This window comes from Balaenoptera acutorostrata, chromosome 7 (assembly GCF_949987535.1).
Source record: "Balaenoptera acutorostrata chromosome 7, mBalAcu1.1, whole genome shotgun sequence".
In the NCBI taxonomy this organism is placed as follows: Eukaryota; Metazoa; Chordata; class Mammalia; order Artiodactyla; family Balaenopteridae; genus Balaenoptera; species Balaenoptera acutorostrata.
This window is the reverse complement of record NC_080070.1, coordinates 62271595-62293721: the sequence shown is the minus strand read 5'-3', so window position 1 is coordinate 62293721 and position 22127 is coordinate 62271595. Positions and strand designations below refer to the sequence as shown.

Here is a 22127-nt window from a genome sequence, read left to right as displayed (position 1 = left end):
GATGAGAAATAGCTGTCAGGTTTGTAAAAGCAATTTTTGACTCACTGTTATTCTCTCTCTTTCTGGATTTTCTTTAGAGAAATATTTGAACTTTCATGCTATAATATGAATTTATTCAAGCCTAAAATGTTATTTTGTTACATTAAACATTTATATTTATCAAACATAAAACACTGACCAGAATATTTTAACATTTCAAATGGTTCATATCATTTAAATGTTTTATGTCACAAATTCACACAGAAATCATACACTAATACTGTGTGTGTCTGTGTGTGAGAGAGAGAATTTTATAAACAACTAAAACATGCTTTCTAAACTAGAGGAAGAAAAAAATTGTGAGGGAAAAGAAGTCATCCAGCATACAAGGAGGCAAGGGAAAAAGAGAAACACAGAAGTGGAAAAAATACTGCAAAATAAGAAAATACAAATGAATACAAATATATCAGTCATCACAATCTATATAATTTGACTAGGGTTCCAGTTAAAAGCTGAGATCTTTAGATTATTTTCAAATTAACTATATATTATTTACCAGTATACATTAAAAAATTCATAATAAGGACACTGAAAGGTAGTGAGTGAAAAGATGGGAAAATATGCACTAGGCAAATACTAACCAAAGCAAAGTTGATAGAGCTAAAGTGATACCAAATAAAACAGGCTTTAAGACAAAAACAATGTTCAAAATAAAGAGGGTCACAGGTATATACAATTCCCAGTTCACCAAGAAGAGAGTATATATAATTCTGAAGTTATATATACCTAAAATGTAGCTTTTTAAATATAGAGAGTAAAATTAGGAAAAATTACAAGGATAGAAAAATCCACCAGCACAGTTAGATTATATCACACCAATTTCAGTAATTGATTTTAAAAGTAGGCAAAAAAAAAAAAAATCACTAAGGATGAGGAGGATTTGAACACAATTAAAAAGCTTGATCTGGGGCTTCCCTGGTGGCGCAGTGGTTGAGAATCTGCCTGCTAATGCAGGGGACACGGGTTTGAGTCCTGGTCTGGGAGGATCCCACATGCCGCGGAGCAACCGGGCCCGTGAGCCACAACTACTGAGCCTGTGCATCTGGAGCCTGTGCTCCGCAACAAGAGAGGCCACGATGGTGAGAGGCCCGTGCACCGCGATGAAGAGTGGCCCCCGCTTGCCGCAACTAGAGAAAGCCCTAGCACAGAAACGAAGACCCAGCATAGCAATCAATCAATCAATCAATCAATTAAAAAAAAAAAAAAACCTAAAAAAAAAAAAAGCTTGATCTAATGTGCATATATAGAATTCTGAGCTCACTATTAGAATACATTTTCAAGTACATATGGAACATTTTTTTTTGAAATGCATTATGAACTGGACATAAAGCAACTCCTTAATTTCAAAAATCTATATCATACATATCCTAATCTCTGAACTCAAGGAAATTAAGGTAGATGTAATTACCAAAAGGGGAATTTTTAAAATTCATGCATTTGAAATTTAAACACATGCTTTAATTACCCGTGGGTAAAAGAAACCACACAGAAATTTAAAACACTTAGAACCAAATGTGAATGAAAAACTATATATAAAAATTTCCAAGATGCAACTAGAGCATCTTCATATTAAAAGAATACTTTATAGCTTATTTTTTAGAAGTCTGAAAGTGAAAAGGATGCTATATAAAGGCTGCAGAAAACAAGCAGAAGTTATTTTGAAGCAGATGTAATGGTTCAAAATCTAAAATGATAGAACACACTAAAACTGACTCATGAAGAATTAGTTAATCCATATAGTCTATGACTATATCAGTCAGGGTTCATTCAGGGAAACAGAAAAAACTAATATAGGAACTGTGTAAAGAGGTTTTAGGACAACTGAGGCAACAGGGATAGTAACAGCAGGCAGTATCTCTTACTTCTAGAGCTGTGGGAAAAAAGGAAGAGGTTACTAATTTTGGAATCTAACAGCTTGGAAAAGAGACTCCTCAGAGCTGGGACCCAGATCTCTGATTAGAGGGTGCTGCCAAGCAGGTGCTGATGTTCAGGAGTTCAGAGGAAGCCCCCCACCCCCGCCCCGTCCCTACAGATCTTCGAGTCAAACCACTGAGGAAGGAAGCACTGGCCATCTGGTGCTGGTGTCTCTAAGGAGAGACAGTGATGCTGGTTATGGGACTATAGAAAAAACTGGAGCAAAAAATGTCACTGCCAAAGTAAAGAAACATTGCTGGGGTACCATCAACAGGAAGCAAACACAGAAGGGACAGGTTCCTTCTCCTTCCTCCAGCCTCCTAGTCTCCCTTTAGCAGCTGTTGGAAGAAACTAACAGGCAACCCAAAGGAAAGGAAAAATGTGGTTTGAAGAGTGTCAATTCCAGTATTGCAAAACAAAATAGAGAACAGTTTTTTTTTTTTAAGTTTTATTGGAGTATAGTTGATTTACAAGGTTGTGTTAGTTTCAGGTATATAGCATAGTGATTCAGTTATTCATATACATATATTCATTCTTTTTCAGATTCTTTTCCCATATAGGTTATTACAGAACATTGAGTAGAGTTCCCTGTGCTATACAGTAGGTCCTTGTTGGTTCTCTATTTTATATATAGTAGTGTGTGTATGTTAATCCCAAGCTCCTAATTTATCCCTCCTCCCCTCCCTATCCCCTTTGGTAACCGTAAGTTTGCTTTCGAGTTCTGTGAGTCTGTTTCTGTTTTGTAAATAAGTTCACTTGTATCATTTTTTAGATTCCACATATAGTGATATCATATTATACTTACCTTTCACTGGCTGATTTACTTAGTATGATAATCTCTAGTTTCATCCATGTTGCTGCAAATGGAATTATTTCATTTTTTTTTTGAAGGAAGGTAATCCACTTGGTATTTATAAAACATTAAATACTGAGGTACTTTCATAATTATGAAAACTGCTTAAGAAGTAGGGAGTTTAGCATTACAACTACAAAAAGTACTAATGCCTATAGCTCATCTCCTGAGATGTTAGATTAAATTAAAAAGAAAAATTCTGAAAAAGAGTAAACTCTGGGTCTTGTTGCTTGGCAGAAAAATCTAAACTTTAGAGGCTAGCTCAAAAGTCTATCTTGGTTGCAGGCTTCAAGTCTGGTAGGAATCACGGCTCCTCAGTTGAAAACCTAGTAAGGGTAGCAGCAAGGTTAATGAAGAGCAAGCTAAATCTCCTCAGAATAATTCACGCTGCCACAAATTTGCTCTGTGGACTTGGAGGTGCTGCTATTCACCCAGCACTGGGAGAGGGAAGGAGCACAGATGGACTCACGGTTTCGGATGTCAGAGGAGCTGAAGGACTGGTTAGGGAAACCATCTCCTGGATTGCTCATTTAGAGCTTTAAGTGATGCAGAGGATTGCTGATTCCAATTTCTCTCTGGATCTCAGTGTCTGATAAAGCAGACGTAACGGCACCGCTCTTCATATTGGCTCCGCAGGCTGCCACGTACCAAGCAGGCATTCCCAACCAGAGCTCTAACCACGCGACTACAGTGGGCCCATCCCACTGGGCAAAAAGTAATCCCTTTCTCCAAGCTTCTTCTAGAAGTTCATGCTTTTTCTTCAGTCTTCTATCCTCAGTTTGAATTCCAAGTTTGCCTAGCCCCGGGGACTCCTGAGCTGCAGCTTCAGTCTCCATAAAGCCTCGGAGCTGCCCAAGTCGAGGTTTTTCTTTTTTACCAAACAAACGTCCTATTGAAGACTTGATTCCTTTCTTCTTGGGGTCTTTGTGAAGAAAGTCTTGGCTGCTGTTGGCACTTTCCAGCTTGAGGGAGGCAGTTAAACTACTTCGGGCATCATTGCGGTAGGAAGAAGGGAGGGTGTGAGTCATCCTGTTGGCCTTAGGGGGAGGGGGAGGAGAAGTTCCACATTTAATTGTTGATTTATCCTCCCGACCATCTTCTTCTACCACTGCAATCTTTCTCCGATGTTTCCTTAGATCACTTGGCAGTGTCATGACTCCCATCCGATCCATTTCCCTGGCAGGACTTCGAGGGGTGAGCTTTGGTGTTGGGTGTCCACTGGGGGGAGATGAACTGTTCAGTGAAGAAGCTGTAACCGAGGCAGTGATGGAGGTACCTGGATGGACCCTCGCTAAATTCAGGTCTTCCAGACTTACACTAGCCACTCTATTCTCAATTTCTTCAACATGTAACTCTGTATTGTTTTTCTTCCTGAATTAGTCTGATTTCTTTGTTGATAGCATCCAGTTGTCCCGGAAGCATCATGGCTAGAGTCTGGGCATCAGAATGACCACTTGGAGAGTGAAGATCCATTGAGCTAAAAATCGTTTCTCTTTCATCATCATCAATGTCAGACATTTCTATGTCACTTTAAAAAGGGTGACTGCTTAGCACTCCAATTTGTTGTGTTCTGTTCCATTCATGATCCCCAAGAGATTTCACCTTTGGCTCATCTCTCCGCACACCCATGTGACCCCTCCTTGGTCTTCTTATTACTTTAGTTCTGCAATCAGACTGGCTGTCCACTAGGGATCCAACAGAGTACTGCAGCTCAGCTGAGGTGTCTAGATGAGTTCTTGATATTGTGGGTTCAATTAAAGAGTCAGTTCTCATTTTTATCTGGTCAAGTTCAGATCTCAGCTTTTCAATTTCTTCTGCTAATCTTTCCTTATCATTGAAAGATTCTTCCAGATTCTTTCTGAAAGTTTCTGATTCTTGAATTAAAACATTCCTCTCTTCTAGAGCAGCCATTCGTTCCTTTAAGTGTAGCTGTAAGCGTTTGTTGGATTCAGTCAGAAGTCTATCCACAGTATCGGATAATCTTTTGTTCTACTCCTCGTTCATTTTCTCTCTTTGCCTAGCTCTTTGAAGTTCTTGCTTTTTCTCTTCAATTTGACCTTCTAGATGCCTCATACGTTCTTCAATGTTTCCATGTCTTTCTTCAGCCTTTGTCAGGGCTGCAATTCTCTGAGCCAGTTCAGCCTCTACTTCAGGTAAGCTCTCAGCTTTTCCCATAATTTGCTGTAACTTTTGCTCAGCCAGCTCAAGACGCTCTCGTAACTGTCTGTTCTTCTCTTCCATCTGCCATAGGATGGCCTCTTTATTTGCTAACTCATTTTCTAGTTTGTCATTCATGTCACGTATGGAGGTAGATTCTCTCTGAGCACTGGGGTAACGCTTCTCAAGGGTCGTGATTCTTTCTTCCATAACTTCCTTCTGTGCCATGGCCTCCCTAATGTCCCTTTGATACTTAGTGTTCATTTCTTCTGTTTTAATGAGAACCTTTCTTGCTGTCTCTGCTTCCTGTTCCACCTCTCCCACTCGAGAAGAAAGGGCTGCTAAATGTTCTTTCATTGGGGCCATTTCGTGGTTTTGTTTTTCAAGCAATTCTTGTAGTTCAACTATTGGACTTGTTTCATCAGTTGAGTCTATAGAGCCATTGGACAAACGCTTTTCATGGACTTTCTGGCCAGGTTCCATCCCTTCAAGATGTTCTGACTCTGTGGATCCCTCACTTGATGCCATTTTTCTTTGTATATGAACATTTTTTTCATGCAAGGCAACAGTCTCCTGATTAGCAGCAGCTAGTTCTTCCAGTGCAGAGACTCTTTCTAAAGAAACCCTCAGTCGCTCCCTTACCTTTCATCCAAGGCCTTGAGGTGCTCAAATAAAGATTTCAGCGCCCTGAGAACCTCAACTTCGCTGGACACTCCAGAGGGGGACGGGGCTTGTCGCTTCACCACCATCATTCTTAGTGACCTTTCATATCGTGACACAAGGCACTCCAAATGCTTCAGTAACAGTCTTGTATTGTTTCTTTCAGCTTTAAGTTCAGAAATTTCTTCTTCCTTTTCTAGAACTTGTTCCCTGCAGGCATTTAATTCTTTTGTCAGTGCAGCAAATTCCGGTGGATCAACCCCCTTAGAACCAGTCAGCCCTCCTGTTAGGGATTCAATATCCTGCTGGTGTTGGAGGGTCTCCTGCAGAGGTGGGGAGTGGCTGTGGCTCACTGCGGGGACAAGGACACTGGCAGCAGAAGTTCTGGGAAGTACTCCTTGGCGTGAGCCTTCCCAGAGTCTGCCATTAGCCCCACCAAAGAGCCTCTAGGCTCCAGTCTATTCCATTCTTTTTTATGGCTGAGTAATATTCCATTGTATATATGTACCACATCTTCTTTATCCATTCATCTGTCAATGGATATTTAGGTTGCTTCCATGTCTTGGCTATTATGCAAATAATAGCTATTTGCTACTATTGCAAATAATGTTGCAATGAACACTCTGTATCTTTTTGAATTATGGTTTTCTCCAGATATATGCCTGGAATGGGATTGCTGGATCATATGCTAGTTCTATTTTTAGCTTTTTAGGGAACCTCCATACTGTTTTCCATAGTGGTTGTACCAATTTACATTCCCACCAACAGTGTAAGAGGGTTCTGTTTTCTCCACACCCTCTCCAGCATTTATTGTTTGTAGACTTTTTGATAATGGCCATTCTGACTGGTGTGAGGTGATACCTCATTGTAGTTCTGATTTGCATTTCTCTAATATTATAATTAGCGATGTTGAGCATCTTTTCATGTGCGAGAATTGTTACTTTTGAGCACAGAGGAGATAGTTCCATAGTCCTGGGTACTTGTGGTAGAGAAGAAGAAATTGTGAAAATAAATGAGCTAAATATACAACTTTAAGAAGTTAGAAAAACAGAATAACTCTAAAGAAATTAGACAGGTCTGATTAATAAAGATAAAAATAAGTGAAATAGAAAATAAAGATTCAATAGACAGAATGAGCAAAGCCAAAATATAGTTCTTCAAAAAGAATAAGAAAATTGACAAAACAAAACTGAAAAAGAAAAAGGCATAGGTAAATAATTTGGGAAAAGGAAAAGGAAGACATACAAATACTGCAGAAATCAAGCAGAGGGTATTATGAACAACTGTATGCCAAAAACTTTTGAAATATGTGAAATGGTCAAATTACTAAAACAGTCTCAATAAGTAGAAACTCTAGTCTATGGCCATTGAAGAAATTAGACTTGTAGTCATTTTTCCCCCACAAATCAAACACCAGGCTCAGATTGTTTTATAGGACAATTCTACTTCTTTCAAGGAAAAGAAGAATTTTTCACAAACTCTTTAGGGACTATAAAAAAAAAAAAACAGAGTAGAATATTCCTTCTAAGAGTTACAACTTAATACCAAAACCACAGTTAGTAAAAGAAAAGATATAGGCCAGTTCAAAGAACAAATTTGTCAGTGTATATAAAAAGACAAGATGTATTCAGTAGTGAAATGCTAAAAGTGTTCTCCTTAAGGAACAGTATAAACATACTCACTGTCATCATGGGTATTCAACATTGTACTGGAGGTCGTAAAATAATGCAACAAGGAGAAAATGGTAGAAAAGTAATGGAAGGGGAAAAACGTCATCTATAGATGATATGATCATCTACATAGACAACACAAAGGGGGATATACAAATTACTGAAATTATTATGGAAACCTGTCAAGGTGACAATACATAAGATTAATACACAAAAAACAACTGCATTTCTATATACCAGCAACAAACAGAAAATTCAATTTTTTTAAGTTACTATTTACACAGCAACTGAAAATAGATGGTACTTAGGAATACATATATCAAACAATAAACAAGCCTTCTATAGGGAAAATAATAAAACTGAGTCAAAAGACATTTAAAGAGTTCTAAATAAAGAGAGATACATGTTATGTTCATCTATTGAAGAGTTAATATTGTAAAGATATAAGTGCTTCCTCAAGTTATTCATATTTACTGGAATTACAGATTTTTTTAAAAGATTTAAAAATTTAGATGGAAGAGTAAAGAGCCAAGACAGTCCTAAAGAATCAAGTAGAGAGAATTTTCCTGCCAGAAAAATTCATAATAATTAAAACTGTAACTGGTGCAGAGATAGAGCAATGGAATAGAATGGAAAAATAAGAAAATGGTCTCTGCACATAGAAAACTTGACATAAGGCACAACTAAATTCAGGATTAGTGGGAAAGGACAGATTATTCAATAAATGGTTCTAGAATAATTGCTCATCTATAAGGACAAAATTGTAAACTGATCCTTAACTCATACCTTACACAAAAAAATCAGTTTCTAACGTATCAAGCTGTAAGTACAAAAGGCAAAACATTAGAAATTCTAGAAGAAAATAAAAGAGAAAAACCTCTATATCCTTACGGATTTCTTAAACAAAAGTTATGTAAACTATAACAAGTATTAAGAAATTCAGCTTCATCACAATTCAGAACCATGCATTAAAAGACCCTTCTAAAGACTTGTGGTTGCCAAGGGGGAGGGGATTGGGGGAGGAATGGATTGGTAGTTTGGGATTAGCAGATGCAAACTATTATATGTAGAATGGATAAACAACAAGGTTCTACTGTACAGCACAGGGAACTGTATTCAATATCCTGTGATAACCCACAGTGGAAAAGAATATGAAAAAGAATGTGTATATATGTATAACTGAATCACTTTGCTGTGCAGCAGATACTGACACAACATTGTAAATCAACTATACTTCAATTAAAAAAAAAAAAAAGACCCTGTAAAGAGTGTAAAAGACAAACCACAAACTGAGAAAATATATTTCTGATACACGTAACAAAAAATATAAAAAGGACTAGTGTCTACGATATATAAAAACCTCATGTGTCAATAGAAAAATATAAACAATCAATTGTTTATTTATTTATTGGGTGACACAAATAGCCAGTAAATATCAAAAGATTCTCTACCTCATTACAATCAGTGAACATTTAAATAATGATATACCATTTCACAGCTGCCAGACTAGAAAAAAATTAAAGTCTGACAAAACCAAGTGATGAGAGGAACATAGAACAGTAGAATTTCTCGGAGCAGGTAAGAACACAAATTGGGACAATAATCTTGGGGAATAATTTACCTACCATTCAACTTCCATGTGCATAAACCCCTTGCCCCAGCAATTCTAATCCAAATCTTTGCACATGTGCACCAAGAAACATGATGAAAAATGTTCATAGTAGCATTGTTCATAATAGCAACAAACACTAGACACAGCTCAATTGTCCATTGAAATTAGAATGAATAAATTGTAGTATAATCACATAATGAAATACTGTGCTGTTATAAAAATGAACTACAGCTATAGGCACCAAGATAAATGAATTTCAGAAAAAAATTTGAGCTCAAAAAGCAAATTGCAGAATACAGAAGTACAGTTCCATTCATATGAAGTTCAAAAATAGGCATAGCTAAACAATATATTGTTCATGGACACACACATGTGATTAAAATATGAAGAAAAGCTAGAGGGAGATTATCACAAAACTTAGGATAGTGATTGAATCTGGGAAGGAGAGAGTGGTGTCGCTATCCTGGAGGGGTACACAGTAGCCTTCAAAAATATTAATAACGTTCTGTTTTTTAAGCTGGCTGATAAGCAAAGTTTGTTCTTTTTATTTTTGTTATTTTATACAGTTATACACTTTTACTCTGTATGATACACTCATAATGAAATATTTTATAAAATTTAAAAAATTTTGCTTTCATATTAGATACTTGGTTTGACTTTAAAAAGGAGCCAATGGATTTGTTTAATATTTTTCTTTATCCTAGTCTGATAAATTTCACTGCCTCCTTGGGTTACAACATTAAACATTTTAAACCACCGTCCTCAAAAAAAAAGTCTAAATAATTTTGAACTATTTAACTTTTGGTTTTTTACAAACATGTATGTATATACATATATATGAATTTTAAGATGACACCTATGAAAGAGTTTAAAGACATACATACCTATACAAACGCAAGCTAATATAGACATGGTGCATGTATTTTTTTTTGAATTTTTGAGTTTTCTTTTATATATATTTTTATACAGCAGGTTCTTATTAGTTAACCATTTCATACATATTACTGTATATATGTCAATCCCAATCTCCCAATTCATCACACCACCACGACCCCACCCAGCTTTCCCCCCTTGGTGTCCATACAATTGTTCTCTACATCTGTGTCTCAATTTCTGCCCTGCAAACTGGTTCATCTGTACCATTTTTCTAGGTTCCACATATATGCATTAATATACGATATTTGTTTTTCTCTTTCTGACTTACTTCACTCTGTATGACAGTGTCTAGATCCATCCATGATCTGGACCCAGATCCAAATGACCCAGTTTTGTTCCTTTTTATGGCTGAGTAATATTCCATTGTATATATGTACCACATCTTCTTTATCCATTCGTCTGTTGATGGGCATTTAGGTTGCTTCCATGACCTGGCTATTGTAAATTGTGCTGCAATGAACATTGGGGTGCATGTGTCTTTTTGAATTATGGTTTTCTCTGGGTATATGCCAGTAGTGAGATTGCTGGATCATATGGTAATTCTATTTTTAGTTTTTTAAGGAACCTCCATACTGCTCTCCATAGTGGCTGTATCAATTTACATTCTCACCAACAGTGCAAGAGGGTCCCCTTTTCCCCACACCCTCTTCAGCGTTTGTTGTTTGTAGGTTTTCTGATGATGCCCATTCTAAGTGGTGTGAGGCGATACCTCATTGTAGTTTTGATTTGCATTTCTCTAATAATTAGTGATGTTGAGCAGCTTTTCATGTGCTTCTTGGGCATCTGTATGTTTTCTTTGAAAGAATGTCTATTTAGATCTTCTGCCCATTTTTGGATTGGGTTGTTTGTATTTTTAATATTGAGCTGCATGAGCTGTTTATATATTTTGGAGATTATTCATTTGTCCATTGATTCGTTTGCAAATATTTTCTCCCATCCTGAGGGTTGTCTTTTCATCTTGTTTGTAGTTTCCTTTGCTGTGCAAAAGCTTTTAAGTTTCATTAGGTCCCATTTGTTTATTTTTGTTTTCATTTCCATTACTCTAGGAGGTGGATCAAAAAAGATCTTGCTGTGATTTATGTCAAAGAGGGTTCTTCCTAAGTTTTCCTCTAAGAGTTTTATAGTGTCCAGTCTTACATTTAGGTCTCTAATCCATTTTGAGTTTATTTTTGTGTATGGTGCTGGGGAGTGTTCTAATTTCATTCTTTTACATGTAGCTGTCCAGTTCTCCCAGTACCACTTATTAAAGAGACTGTCTTTTCTCCATTGTATATCCTTGCCTCCTTTGTCATATATTAGTTGACCATATGTGTGTGGGTTTATCTCTGGGCTTTCTATCCTGTTCCATTGATCTATATTTCTGTTTTTGTGCCAGTACCATATTGTCTTGATTACTGTAGCTTTGTAGTATAGTCTGAAGTCAGGGAGTCTGATTCCTCCAGCTCCATTTTTTTTGCTCAAGACCGCTTTGGCTATTCAGGGTCTTTTGTGTCTCTGTACAAATTTTAAGATTTTTTGTTCTAGTTCTGTAAAAAATGCCATTGGTAATTGGTAGGTTTATTCCTAGGTATTTTATTCTTGTTATTGCAATGGTAAATGGGAGTGTTTCCTTAATTTCTCTTTCAGATTTTTCATCATTAGTGTATAGGAATGCAAGAGATTTCTGTGCATTACAGCAAGTTGTATCCTGCAACTTTACTAAATTCATTAATTAGTTCTAGTAGTTCTCTGGTGGCATCTTTAGGATTCTCTATATATACTATCATTTCATCTGCAAACAGTGACAGTTTTACTTTTTATATTCCAATTTGTATTCTTTTTATTTCTTTTTCTTCTCTGATTGCCATGGCTAGCACTTCCAAAACTATGTTGAATAATAGTGGTGAGAGTGGACATCCGTGTCTTGTTCCTGATCTTAGAGGAAATGCTTTCAGTTTTTCACCATTGAGAATTATGTTGGCTGTGGGTTTGTCATATATGGCCTTTATTATGTTGAGGTAGGTTCCCTCTATGCCCACTTTCTGGAGAGTTTTTATCATAAATGGATGTTGAATTTTGTCAAAAGCTTTTTCTGCATCTACTGAGATGATCATATGGTTTTTCTTCAGTTTGTTAATATGGTGTATCACATTGATTGACTTGCGTATACTGAAGAATCCTGGCATCCCTGGGCTAAATCCCACTTGATCATGGTGTATGATCCTTTTAATGTGTTGTTGGATTCTGTTTGCTAGTATTTTGTTGAGGATTTTTGCATCTATATTTATCAGTGATATTGGTCTGTAATTTTCTTTTTTTGTAGTATCTCTGTGTGGTTTTGGTATCAGGGTGATGGTGACCTCATAGAATGAGTTTGGGAGTGTTCCTTCCTCTGCAATTTTTTGGAAGAGTTTGAGAAGGATGGGTGTTAGCTCTTCTCTAAATGTTTGATAGAATTCACCTGTGAAGCCATCTGGTCCTGGACTTTTGTTTGTTGGAAGATTTTTTTTTTTTAATTTTTGGCTGTGTTGGGTCTTCGTTTCTGTGCGAGGGCTTTCTCCAGTTGCGGCGAGTGGGGGCCACTCTTCATCGCGGTGCGCGGGCCTCTCGCTGTCGCGGCCTCTCCCGTTGCGGAGCACAGGCTCCAGATGCGCAGGCTCAGTAGTTGTGGCTCACGGGCTTAGTTGCTCCGCGGCATGTGGGATCTTCCCAGACCAGGGCTCGAACCCGTGTGCCCTGCATTGGCAGGCAGATTCTTAACCACTGCGCCACCAGGGAAGCCCCTGTTGGAAGATTTTTAATCACAGTTTCAATTTTATTACTTGTGATTGGTCTGTTCATATTTTCTATTTCTTCCTGGTTCAGTCTTGGAAGGTTATACCTTTCTAAGAATTTGTCCATTTCTTCCAGGTTGTCCATTTTATTGGCATAGAGTTGCTTGTACTAATCTCTTAAGATGCTTTGTATTTCTGCGGTGTCTGTTGTAACTTCTCCTTTTTCATTTCTAATTTTATTGATTTGAGTCCTCTCCCTCTTTTTCTTGATGAGTCTGGCTAATGGCTTATCAATTTTGTTTATCTTCTCAAAGAACCACCTTTTAGTTTTATTGATCTTTCCTATTGTTTTCTTTGTTTCTATTTCATTTATTTCTGCTCTGATCTTTATGATTTCTTTCCTTCTGCCAACTTTGGGTTTTGATTGTTCTTCTTTCTCTCGTTCCTTTAGGTGTAATGTTAGGTTGTTTATTTGAGATTTTTCTTGTTTCTTGAGGTAAGCTTGTATAGCTATAAACTTCCCTCTTAGAACTGCTTTTGCTGCATCCCATAGGTTTTGGATCATTGTGTTTTCATTGTCATTTGTCTCTAGGTATTTTCTGATTTCCTCTTTGATTTCTTCAGTGATCTCTTGGTTATTTAGTAACGTATTGTTTAGCTTCCATGTGTTTGTGTTTTTTACATGTTTTTCCCTGTAATTGATTTCTAATCTCATAGCGTTGTGGTCAGAAAAGATGCTTGAAGTGATTTCAATTTTCTTCAATTTACTGAGGCTTGATTTGTGACCCAAGATGTGATGTATCCTGCAGAATGTTCCGTGTGCACTTGAGGAGAAAGTGTAATCTGCTGTTTTTGGATGGACTGTCCTATAAATATCAGTTAAATCTATCTGGTCTATTGTGTCATTTAAAGCTTCTGTTTCCTTATTTATTTTCATTTTCGATGATCTGTCCATTGGTGTAAATGAGGTGTTAAAGTCCCCCACTATTATTGTGTTACTGTCGATTTCCTCTTTTATAGCTGTTAGCAGTTGCCTTATGTATTGAGGTGCTCCTATGTTGGGTGCATATATATTTATAATTGTTATATCTTCTTCTTGGATTGATCCCTTGATCATTATGTAGTGTCCTTCCTTTTCTCTTGTAACCTTCTTTATTTTAAAGTCTATTTTATCTGATATGAGTATTACTACTCCAGCTTTCTTTTGATTTCCATTTGCATGGAATATCTTTTTCCATCCCCTCACTTTCAGTCTGTATGTGTCCCTAGATCTGAAGTGGCTCTCTTCTAGACAACATATATATGGGTCTTGTTTTTTGTATCCATTCAGCGAACCTGTGTCCTTTGGTTGGAGTACTTAATCCATTCACATTTAAGGTAATTATCGATATGTATGTTCCTATTACCATTTTCTTAATTGTTTTAGTTTTTTTTTTTTAGGTCTTTTGTTCTCTTGTGTTTCCTGCCTAGAGAAGTTCCTTTAGCATTTGTTGTAGAGCTGGTTTGGTGGTGCTGAATTCTTTTACCTTTTGCTTGTCTGTAAAGCTTTTGATTTCTCCGTCGAATCTGAATGAGATCCTTGCTTGGTAGAGTAATCTTGGTTGTAGGTTCTTCCCTTTCATCATTTTAAATATATCATGCCACTCCCTTCTGGCTTGCAGAGTTTCTGCTGAGAAATCAGCTGTTAACCTTATGGGAGTTCCCTTGTATGTTATTTGTCATTTTTCCCTTGCTGCTTTCAATAATTTTTCTTTGTCTTTATTTTTTTCCAATTTGATTAACATGTGTCTCGGTGTATTTCTCCTTCTGTTTATCCTGTATGGGACTCTCTGTGCTTCCTGGACTTGGGTGACTATTTCCTTTCCCATGTTAGGGAAGTTTTCGACTATAATCTCTTCAAATATTTTCTCGGGTCCTTTCTCTCTCTCCTCTCCTTCTGAGACCCCTGTAATGCGAATGTTGTTGGGTTTAATGTTGTCCCAGAGGTCTCTTAGGCTGTCTTCATTTCTTTTCATTCTTTTTTCTTTATTCTGTTCGGCAGCAGTGAATTCCACCATTCTGTCTTCCAGGTCACTTATCCGTTCTTCTACCTCAGTTATTCTGCTATTGATTCCTTCTAGTGTAGTTTTCATTTCAGTTATTGTATTGTTCATCTCTGTTTGTTTGTTCTTTAATTTTTCTAGGTCTTTGTTAAACATTTCTTGCATCTTCTCGATCTTTGCTTCCTTTCTTTTTCCGATGTCCTGGATCATCTTCACTATCATTATTCTGAATTTTTTTTTCTGGAATATTGCCTATCTCCACTTCATTTAGTTGTTTTTCTGGGGTTTTATCTTGTTCCTTCATCTGGTACATAGCCCTCTGCCTTTTCATGTTGTCTATCTTTCTGTGAATGTGGTTTTCATTCCACAGACTGCAGGATTGTAGTTCTTCTTGCTTCTGCTCTCTGCCCTCTGGTGGATGAGGCTATCTAAGAGGCTTGTGCAAGTTTCCTGATGGGAGGGACTGGTGGTGGGTAGAGCTGGCTGTTGTTCTGGTGGACAGAGCTCAGTAAAACTTTAATCCACTGTCTGCTGAAGGGTGTGGCTGGGTTCCCTCCCTGTTGGTTGTTTGGCCTGAGGCAACCCAACACTGGAGCCTACCCAGCTCTTTGGTGGGGCTAATGGCAGACTCTGGGAGGGCCCATACCAAGGAGTACTTCCCAGAACTTCTGCTGCCTGTGTTCTTGTCCTCACAGTGAAACACAGCCACCCACTGCCTCTGCAGGAGACCCTCCAACACTAGCAGGTAGGTCTGGTTCAGTCTCCTATGGTGTCACTGCTCCTGTCCTTGGGTCCCTGTACACACACTACTTTTTGTGTGCCCTCCAAGAGTGGAGTCTCTGTTTCCCCCAGTCTTGTCGACGTCCTGCAATCAAATCCCACTAGCCTTCAAAGTCTGATTTTCTAGGATTTCCTCCTCCTGTTGCCAGACCCCTAGGTTGGGAAGCCTGACGTGGGGCTCAGAACCTTCACTCCAGTGGGTGGACTTCTGTGGTATAAGTGTTCTCCAGTCTTTTAGTCACCCACACAGCAGTTATGGGATTTGATTTTATTGTGATTTTGCCCCTCCTACTGTCTCATTGCAGTTTCTCCTTTGTCTGTGGATGTGGGGTATCTTTTTTGGTGAGTTCCAGTGTCTTCCTGTTGATGATTGTTCGGCAGTTAGTTGTGGTTACGGTGCTCTCACAAGAGGGAGTGAGAGCACATCCTTCTACGCCGCCATCTTGAACCTATTTTTTCAACATGGTGCATGTCTTAAAGGATAGGTAGAATCACTATTGTTTTTGGATTAAGCAGAATGTGGCTAAAGATCAAATTAGATGGTTATACACTGAAATCTCGGGTAAACCTCTTTCTTGTTTTTGTTTTAATACTATGAAGACAAGATGGTTTTGTCAACTAAAAAAAATGCACAACCTTAAAAGTTGAGAATTATGTTTTATTAGGTGGCTTTACTGAGGACTGTAACATGGGAAGCAGCCTCTCAGATAGCTCTGAGGAATGGTTCCCAAGAGGTATGAGAGAAGCCAGGGTATATAGGAGTTTTAGCTGGGGTGGGGGTGGAGAAACATGTAGTAGAACATCAAAAGATTACTGCTAATCACAAAAAGCAGACATCTCAATTTAATGATTTTAATGATTTTCTGTATATGGGAAGATGCAAGAGTCTGGGCTTATTGATATCATTCCTTTGATATGCGCCTTAACTTTATAGGGCCAGTATCATGTTTTTCTCCATCCTGAATTCCCCTCAGGGTGCACGGGGCGGGGGGCTGATGCAGTGGCTGATGGCTTTATGGCCACAACATCCTTTGTTTACTGAAATAGCAGGTGACATTCTTTGTCCACATTTGAGAAGAGCAGAGATGGGAATAGAACCTCATGTATCTTTGCAGAATAAACTAGGGGTTCCTGATATGTGACATAAATGTGGAAGGAGGAGAAGAGAAACCATTTTCCCTAAAAGGAATGAAGTAGTTAAAGTACGTCTCACTAAAAAGTCAGAAGTTCTCCCACCTTAGTCTCTATACCTCCCCATTCCCACCAAAAATAGGATTTATCAGGCTGGGTGTATAAGAGTTCAGGAGATCATTCCAAGAAAAAGCGCCAAACTTTGGTGAAAACTGATACATCCAAGATGGTATGCAAGGTATTTAACAATCAGTTCAGTGCATGACCAGTCAGAAATTATGCTAGCAAGCCCTTAAGCTGTATCAGTGCATCCTAATATCAAGACTGGTATTTGTCGACCTTTTAATTTGCTTTATAGAGGTGGTGTCTGTTTTTTATCCTAGAATAGTGCCTTGCACACAGTAGTTGCTGAATAAATATTTGTTGAATGAATGACATGTTTAAAATTTTAAAAGCAGAGAGTAAAATCTATAAAAGCTGTTAGAACAGAGTAAATATTTATAAAGGCATTTCATGTAGCCTGAGAGTAATAGCAGGAGATGAAAAACAGCAATTAGGAATGCTAGGGAGCAGAACACAGAAACTGCAAGGTACATGGGATTTGGAGTCTGAAAGATGTGAGTTCAAAACTCTTTGCTGGCTACTGGATTTGTAATCTCATATAAAGCTTCTCTGTTGTTTTACTGGCTGTTTTGGGGGTTTGGTTTGGTTTTCCTGCATGTGTTTTGTTTTAATTTTTATTGGAGTATAGTTGATTTAAAATGTTGTGCTAGTTTCTGCTGTACAGCAAAGTGTATCATTCATACATATACATATATTCACTCTTTTTTAGATTCTTTTCCCATATAGGTCATTACAGAATATTGAGAAGAGTTCCCTGTGCTATACAGTAGGTCCTTATTAGTTATCTATTTTATATATAGTAGTGTGTATTTGTCAATCCCAATCAAATACAGGCTGTTTTTAAGGTCTTTGTCTTTCATCTTCAGCATTTTCACTAAGATGAAATGTAGGGTTCTATTCTGCTTGGGACTCACATTTTCTGAGCATGAAGATTCCTGTCTTTCATCAATTCTGGAGATTCTCAGCTAATATTTCTTCAAATACTGACTCTTCTTTTGATCTAAAATTGATTTTAGACACATAGTGAGCCTTCTCTTTCTCTCCTCCATGTCTTAAACTCTTTTATATTTTCCCTGTTTTTATCTTTTCTGTGCTACATCTTTGATTTCAATGATTTTCTGTGTTTTGTCTGAACTGCTGTTTGACTTTCCCACTGAGACTTTAACTTCAGTGATCATATATTTCAAGTCTAGAAGTTCTATTTGTTGTCTTAAATCTCTTTTCCCCTTTGTGTCTTGTTATTCTGTTTCTATTTATTTCATGATAAGTGGGACTTTGCCTGTGGGAATCTTTTCTGGTCTGAGCTGAAGAGGTTTCTCTCTAAAATAGTTGTACGTTTGTTTCTGACAGATCTATCAGGCATATTCCTAGCCCAAACCCCTTTCATGCTACTTCCTTAACTGGAATTTCATACTCTACATGGTAGCATCGATTAGAATTGCAAACTCTAGGGAAAAAGTGCCCCCAAGTGTAATGAATTCTTAGGGAAGCCCTTTTTGTTTCCTCTACTCGGAGCCAAAGCAAAGGCAGACAAGTTCTTTCCTTGCCTATCTGTGCTGAAGGGCAGATTTTTTTTCCCTAAATTTCCCTTTAACTGAGGATGTAGTTATTCAAAGGTCCCTGCTTTTTGTAAGAGTTTCATTTCCATGTCCTGTGAACCCTCCATTTTCTCTATGAGCTCAAAGGCTTTATCTCATGGTCTTTCCTGGATGTTATACCTCTAACCTCCCGGGGTTTCTTGCTGTTTTCATTTCCGAATTTGTACTTGCCTTCTGGGGATTTCCTCTTATTGAAAACTCAGCTACGCGCAGTTCGTTTTGTTGAGGGGAAGTTCTCAGGGTATCTTCCTTACTGCAAAAAATGGAAATCTCCCACTTCCTAATATTAGGTCCAATTATATGACTTGTTGATATTTGACCATTTTGACCTATACAATTTTATGTTTCATAATATCATAATTCTTAAATATTTAACTTAATTATTTTCTACCCCTCAGGGTTGATACAAGGATTAAATGAGATAATATATGTAAAGATCTTATCAGTTTGGACGTGTAGTTAACAATAAATGGTAGTTTCACATTATAAACATATATGTCCATAAATGCATAAAATACTATGTGAAGGATACATATCACAAATATGTGTACTCTTAGCAGGATTTGCTTCAAGGGAGGGGAATTTAATTGCTGGAAACAGGGAAGGAAAGAGACAATTTTTCCTGTAAACTCCTTGGTAACTTCTGAATTTTGAACTATTTGCATATATTCCCTATTCAAAAATTATTGTAGAAATGAAAAATTATAAACCCATCAAACTGCCTGACATGCTATATATAAGGTAGAGCATGAGATTTGGGGATGGATTTTCACTTTTCCGCTATATATTTGGTGATGTTTGAATTTTTCTAATAAATGTGTTTATATGCTATGTTTATAACTTAAATATTAAAGCTAAAAAAATCACTTGGACATATGTCCATATGGGTATGACACATTATTTTAACCTATTTGTATGTCAGAACCAAGGTCACCATTAGCTTAAAGACAATCAGTGGGCAACTCATTCTGATTTGGTGTGAAGAGCAACAGCAACAAAAGATTTTACACAAGGTAGCTTCAAAAGCTAAACTTTAGAGACAGCAGAGATATTTTATAGTCAAAAATTACATTCTGTGCTTTGAATAGTTTAGAGAAGATATTCAGCCTCAGAGTAGAAGCAATCATTGCCAAGACATGGTAGAAAAAAATAAGACATTGTTTTGTTGTGTTGGCAATTTTTCTTAAAACAAAGCAACCACTGCTTTTTAAAACAGGCTCTCACCATGACTCCTCTGTATGGCGTGATAATGAAGACATTTACTACAAAGATGCTAATGGATTTTTTAAGCTGTACCTTCATTTGGGGATGTTTCCCTAAAACATATGAGGTCATTAAAAGAAGTTATCACAGCATTTTAAGTGCCCACCATCCTTCTAAGTACTCACCCAGTATGGCAGGAGGAGAGCCATCTGGGTCTCTGGACAAGTAGAATTTGCGTTAAATTATTTTTCCTTAGGCATGTGAGGTAATGTGGTATTGTATTGATATTTTCCCCCCGCATTCGGTCTACATCAAGCTTGCTTCACCTCTGCACTACTGACATTTCAGGCCTGCTAACTCTTCCTGGTGGGAGCTGTCCTGCGCCCTGTAAGATGCGTAGCAGCACCCCCAGTTTCTATCCCTAGATGTTAGTAGCACTCCCCCTCCTCAGTTTTTTCTACAGACATTGCTAAATATTCTCTGGCGGACAAAATTGCTCCTGATTGAGAGAGATTTGAACAATCTACCTCTTGCTAAATTCTTTGGTCTGAGTCTATATAGGTGAGTTGTGTCAGGATTGAGAAGAAACACCTTGAAAGTCTTTCTGTGGCTTAATGAGGAGGAAACTCATAGCTTAGCCTGGTTCTCTCACTAGATAAACCAAAGAGACACAGTGGCAACATCCCAGTGCTACTCAAAAGAAATGCCAGTGTCCTTCCATTGACACTTATGAAATGTCAGTTTGGAAGGTACTCCTGCTGGTCATATAGACAAAGTCCATTTGTAAATAGTACCTGGGCATTCTTTTGGGTACAAGCTCATATATAAAGGAGCACAGAAAAGACTGGCAGGAAGGTCTTAGGCCATATTCCCCTCCTTGGCTCGTTAAGAAGAATCACATTATGTCTGTCTTCTCAGCCAAATATACCCATCTGCACACAACACAGCTTAGAAATGTTTGCTTGCTCTTAATTCAGCTAGTATATATTGGACAACTTAAAAATTCTAGGTTGAGGATTTCTGTTTAAAACATTGCCATCCACTCATATCATGTTCATTTCCAAATTACTTAAAACTTTGCACTTAAGAATATTAACTTTGTAAAAGTCTAACTTGGCGTGGAAAGAGAGAGCAAATTTGGGAAAATTTCTCTTTAAAAAGTGAATCAGGGCTTCCCTGGTGGCGCAGTGGTTGAGAGTCTGCCTGCTGGTGCAGGGGACACGGGTTCGAGCCCTGGTCTGGGAGGATCCCACATGCCGCGGAGCGGCTGGGCCCGTGAGCCACAACTGCTGAGCCTGCGCGTCTGGAGCCTGTGCCCCGCAACGGGAGGGGCCGCGATGGTGAAGGGCCCGCGCACCGCGATGAAGAGCGGTCCCCGCGCCGCGATGAGGAGTGGCCCCCACTTGCCGCAGCTGGAGAGGGCCCTCGCACGAACCGAAGACCCAACACAGCCAAAAATGAATAAATAAATAAATAAAGTAGCTATAAAAAAAAAATGCTAAAAAAAAAAAAAGTGAATCAGAGACTCATTAATCTAGGAGTTTTTCTCCCTTGTCCTACCTTCTTTAAAGAATAGTAAACATTTTCATGCAAAATGGAATTACTTGTAGGGATTCCTGCTCTGAGCATAGTAAATAAACTATAATTTTCAAAGTCCATTGTCAAGGATCAACATTAAAAAGTGAATAATCATAGTCAATTGGGTGCAAGTTTTTATCATTTAAATATCACCGAATATGCTTGAATAGGCATATTTAATTTTTAAAAATTAAAACAGTAAAATTATTCAGGGTTTTTTTAATAAAAAAAAAATTTTTAACATCCTTATTGGAGTATAATTGCTTTACATTGTTGTGTTAGTTTCTGCTGTATAACAAAGTGAATCAGCTATACTGTACATATATCCCCATATCTCCTCCCTCATGCGTCTACCTCCCACCCTCCCTATCCCACCCCTCTGGGTGGTCACAAAGCGCAGAACTGGTCTCCTTGTGCTATGCGGTTGCTTCCGCCTAGCTATCTATTTTACATTTGGTAGTGTATATATGTCCATGCCACTCTCTCACTTCGTCCCAGCTTACCCTTCCCCCTCCCCGTGTCCTCAAGTCCATTCTCTACGTCTGCGTCTTTATTCCTGTCCTGGCCCTAGATTCATCAGAACCTTTTTTTTTTTTTCTCTTAGATTCCACATATATGTGTTAGCATATGCTATTTGTGTCTCTCTTTCTGACTTACTTCACTCTGTATGACAGACTCTGGGTCCATCCACTTCACTACAAATAACTCAATTTTGTTTCTTTTTATAGCTGAGTAATATTCCATTGTATATATGTGCCACATATTCTTTATCCATTCATCTGTCGATGGACACTTAGGTTGCTTCCATGTCCTGGCTATTGTAAATAGAGCTGAAAAGATCATTGTGTTATATGACTCTTTTTGAATTATGGTTTTCTCAGAGTATATGCCCAGTATTGGGATTGCTGGATCATATGGTAGTTCTATTTTTAGTTTTGTAAGGAACCTCCATACTGTTCTCCATAGTGGCTGTATCAAGTTACATTCCCACCAACAGTGCAAGAGGGTTCTCTTTTCTCCACACCCTCTCCAGCATTTATTGTTTCTAGATTTTTTGATGATGCCATTCTGACTGGTG

The 22127-nt window shown here is 37.9% G+C and overlaps 1 pseudogene; it reads right to left on the bottom strand.

The window, feature by feature from the left end:
• Nucleotides 1-3233: 3233 nt before the first annotated feature.
• LOC103020062 (liprin-alpha-2-like) overlaps nucleotides 3234-22127 on the bottom strand; it is a 71702-nt pseudogene continuing 52808 nt past the window's right edge.